The 4,620-nt window shown below is 50.0% G+C and overlaps 1 long non-coding RNA gene across 1 annotated transcript; it reads left to right on the forward strand.

Moving 5' to 3' along the window:
* Positions 1 to 325: 325 nt before the first annotated feature.
* LOC120672143 lies at positions 326 to 4,243 on the forward strand. The gene is made up of 4 exons (XR_005673968.1): positions 326 to 641; positions 3,530 to 3,657; positions 3,778 to 3,800; positions 3,902 to 4,243. It is a non-coding gene; the product is annotated as an uncharacterized LOC120672143 (long non-coding RNA).
* Positions 4,244 to 4,620: the final 377 nt, after the last annotated feature.

Here is a 4,620-nt window from a genome sequence, read left to right on the forward strand (position 1 = left end):
ATTTAATTATACACCTTTTGTAACAATAAATCTATCAAGAGCACTTCCTGAGTTGGAGCAAATTATTCAAGCCACTCTGCATCTAGCGGTTTTCAGCACTGGAATCACATTTTGAAGACTCCCTTTTTTCACAAATCACAAATAGAACACAAGTTTATTTAAAATAAAGATGATTAAAAATTATTTGTGATCAACTTGATGTAAAATATGATGACCGACCCCTATCAGTTGCAGCCTAAGCATCCACATATATACTCACGTAGCACCCCATGCTCAATTGAGAATTAAGAAATTAGATGAGACTACACAGCGTGACACGGAGACAATAGCAATCAGCAAGTCCCAGGTCACGAGCATGGTGTCTAGTAGCAATCGTGTATCCGCGTGAGTGCCCAAGGCGAGAGGTATCTTTGGCCTCCCAAAAGCGAGCGGCACCACACGGTTACAGCCACGTGACTGCCTCAGGAGCCTCCAGATCTAGCGCCGCCGGCCCCCTCCTCTCCATCTCCGGCGTTCTTCGCCGGTGACCGGAAGGAGAGGAGCCACCCGATTAGTTCCTTGCTCCAGTCGCTAGCAGCGCCATTGTCATTCTTGTCGCCGTCATCTTCGTCATAATCGGTGTTGGCGACTAACAAGTAAAGGTGAGTCGAAATCTCTATCTCTACTACTAAAAAAGACTAAGGGTGATGTTTTTTTTATCTACATGTCCCCCTCCTTTTAATTAAGCCTCCGATGGTCCTGATTCACCCGTTTGAATTTGGCACCTGTAATCACCCTACGTTTGAATCTGGCTGCTGGCCAGCACCCGCCCGCAATTCTCACCGACCCTCGTGCGATCCTTTCGTCCGCCCGTCGTCCTACCCCAACATCCGTCGCAACATTCCCCCGCACGAGCCGCCCATTGCTCCCGTCAATCACGCGCGTGCTCCACCCCCTTCGTCAGCGCGCCGTCCAGCCCCGCCGCCACCCGTCGCTCTCCGCCGCCGGCTGCTTCTACAGCGCAGCGAACCCGGCACCGATGATGAGTATGGCTGCGAGCTGGGGCTCGACTTCAATTTCGACTTCTCCTCGCGCTGCCTGTCGCCAGCGGCGACCGCGATGCCGCCGACGAGCTCTTCCACAACGGCCAGATCCGGCCAATGCGGCCGTCCTTTCTCTGTGCCCGCAGGCGCTGCTGCCGTTACGCGGAGACGTCCCCGAAGGCTAGGGATGAAAGTGGGAACGGGAAAATCCCGTACCGACCGACGCCGTATCCCGATTTAACGATCGAATACCGCATTTTCGGGAAAAAAACAAAATTAGGAAAAAATTCAGGAAAATTTGGTGAAAATGGGAACGAAAACGGTTGAATGGTTTTCCCGACCGAATTCGCGGATCTCGTATTTCATCCAGTAAATTCCCGCGGTATTTCCGAATTTAGAGAGTCCTCAGCATTGGAGCCCACACAACGCACCCCGCGGCCCAAGGATGACGGCCCACGACCCCCTCCGATCCCTCGCCCAGGCCAAGCGCCCAGGATCACTCCACCACGGGCTGTCATCGTCGACCCATCCAGTAGCGGATCAGTTGGCCACCATCTTGGGCTGGCCCTGACGCTCTGTGTCCCTGCCCCTGCGCTCGCCGCTCAGGTTGTGAGGAGGCATGAAGCCATCGTCCTTGGCTTGGCTCACAATGAAGCCACTGAACATCTTGTTACTTGTGCGACATTGGCACGTGATGCTATTTATCTATATAGACTATAGTTTTATTTCTCTATATGTTATGTATGTATATGGTTAAATATATTGCATTGAGTTCAATGTTTGAAGTGGTTACACGCTTGATGTTCCCGCTTTTAAATACCGCTTCCCGACCGTGATATGCTTCCGATCGAATTGTTTCGATTTCGATTTCCCGTGCATTCAATTTTGTTTTCCCGACCGAACTCTCCCGTTTCTGTACCGGTTCCCGAATAAAAATATGAAAATGAAAGTGGTTAGAGTGTTTCCCGATTGTCGCTTTCATCCCTACCGAAGGCCATCCGGTGCCGCCGCCGCGGAAGCGGAATTGAAAGCGGCGCCGACGGACGAGCGCGGCCATTTCCGGAGCCGGTCAGTTCACCACCGTTCCCGCTCCCTCTCCCCATTCCGCACCCTCTGGCTCTCGCCGTCATCGTCACCTGCTCCGGCGGCCAGCTCCGGTGAACCAGTGGCAAGCACCCACCTTTACCTTATAATCTGTCGGCTCCGCCGCCGTCGCCCAAGAAGAACCCCTCCCCGGCGGCGTCGCGAGGCCGCGGGAGGGTGAGGACGTCGGCGTACGCGCGTCTGTACGAGCCCCGACGTGTGGAAGCCGAGGAGATGCAGCGGCCCACGTTCCTGCCGTACCGGCAGGGCCTACTCCTGGACTGCCTGGGGCTCGGTTCCCCACGCTACGGCGCCATGCACGGCCTCGCCGCCGCCGCGGCAGCGGCCGGCAAGTCAAGACCGTCACGCACGCCGTCACCACCTCCACCTCCATGAACGCCTCTCCTTCTCTTCCTCCTCGAGCTGCTGTTCTTGGAGCTCAACTGTTCATGGCTTAACGCCTTAGCTTAGTGTTCAGTATTGTAATGTAAATTAAGAGTAGCTGGGAAGAAGGGGTTGACTTTTTTGTTGTACAGAAAAGGGATCGGTGGGCTGCGTGATCTCTGTTTGTAGTAATCTTATGGTGATGAAATTGAAGTGTTGGCTGCGGGAAAAGTTGGTCTTTTGATGGTGATTCTTGTTCTTGTTGCCTGCTGGAGTTCTTTGGTTGAGTGGTCATCGTGTGACATGGCAAGAGCGAGGAACTGAAAATTTAATGTGAGCGGAGATTTAGTTTGAAATTGCTTTTTCCCCCTCAGTTTTGTTTTGGTATTTTTAGCGTTTCATTGTGATTTTTTATATAAAGTAGGATCTATATTTTTGTTTCCAAGGTTGTTAATCAATTCCATGCCATTTTCCCCCAATGTAGAAGCAGATGTTCAGTTTCGTACTTTTCTTGGTTTGGAAAGATTTACGCTGACTCATTGACCCTAAATTGGTCGGTGGCGAGTTATATCTAGATATAGTACAATTTAAATGTGTAAGTTTTGTTAAATCTGGAGTAAGATCATGGATACAATTAGTAAAAGGAGGAAGATCAACAGTAAGGAACCAACAAGAATCTGGTGTTAAGATACTCTGTTTCCTCCTTTCCTTGCGTTCTTCTCTTCACTGTAGCTGCTTCACGCAGCTGAGATGATGAATGAGCCACATCTGCTGGTAGGTGAGCTGAGCCTCTCCAAACATCTTCCAGCAGGTTCCAATCGTGATAGGTTGGCCTGCTCCCTTTCAGTCCATCCGTGTTGCCTCGACGATGGTGGCGGTGGCTGCCAGCCCCTGCCCCTCCCCTCTCCATCTACGTCGTCTCCACAATGGCAGCCGCTGCTGCCCACCCCTACCCCTCTCCCCTCCGTCTATGTTGGCCCCCTCCATCCTGTAGTGGAGAATGTTGCAGCTTCCTCTTGATATCATGACTCTTTTTGCAGTTTAGTTGATTTTCTTGATCAGCTCTGGTGTCACCAGATGGGCAGATGCTATCTCTTGCATTCCGTTTCTTAAGGGCGAAACTCTAGAGGAAAGAGCACTCGTGGACTTGGAAACCCATTATACGAAGGTGAGGAACTAACAAGGCATCCACTATGATTCCCGGTTTGATAAAAAATTACCTTTTAGTTTCAGATTCTTCTCCAGTTTCATTGCTGATATGTTTTGATTTAACAATGCTCCTATGCAGGATTACCTTGAGGAGACTGTCAGGTATGCACTAGGAGAATGATCCTTTATCAAGTGAGTGTATCACTACTTTGCAGATGATGCTTCATAACCGTCCTTGGTGAAAATTGATCTTGTTCTTTCAGATGATACATGTTTGGTTCAGGCAAGAACAGCTTTCTTTGAGGGCAGGAATCATGCTGATTCTATAGTTTCAGACATATACGACACACACACACACAAGTTTGATCCCTTCTACCTTTTCATCTCTGATGATATGACTTATGTTGACCTCCTTTCAATATCCATTTACATTTGTGGGAAGTATGTTGCTCACAGCCAAAATTGGTAGGGTCAGCGGCCGACCGGTCTGCCCAGTTGTAATCCGAGTAGAGTTAGTTTTATTTATAAAATCCTTGTATAAACCGACTTGAAAGGGTACGACTTCCCCGGCCTATATATATAAAGGCTAAGGCCGATTGAGTGTAATCTCAATCGAATCAATACAATTTACATCACTTTTTTGTCCTCTCAAATCCTAGCTTTTCCAACACTAATTGATGTTCTTCCTGCATCTCGATGGAGTTTGAAGGCGTTCTGAGTGGCCTGCCGAACTCAGAGCAACCCTAGTTCCACGAGCTCCAACGGGGTCCCTCCCGAGCTCGCTGTTCTAGGTCTACGCCACGTTCTGCTCCACACCGGTCAGACCGGTCGGCGTAACCGGTCAGACCGGTCTGCCCAGAGCTTCGCTGGTGTTGATTGTTTTGACGATCGTTCGCGTTTTCTAGTGCATTCGAGTGTGTTTGGTGCGATTCTGTGTCAACACACTCTTTGGCGACTCCGTTGGGGAACAGATTAATCTGGT

The sequence above is a fragment of the Panicum virgatum genome, chromosome 5N, assembly GCF_016808335.1.
Source record: "Panicum virgatum strain AP13 chromosome 5N, P.virgatum_v5, whole genome shotgun sequence".
In the NCBI taxonomy this organism is placed as follows: domain Eukaryota; kingdom Viridiplantae; phylum Streptophyta; class Magnoliopsida; order Poales; family Poaceae; genus Panicum; species Panicum virgatum.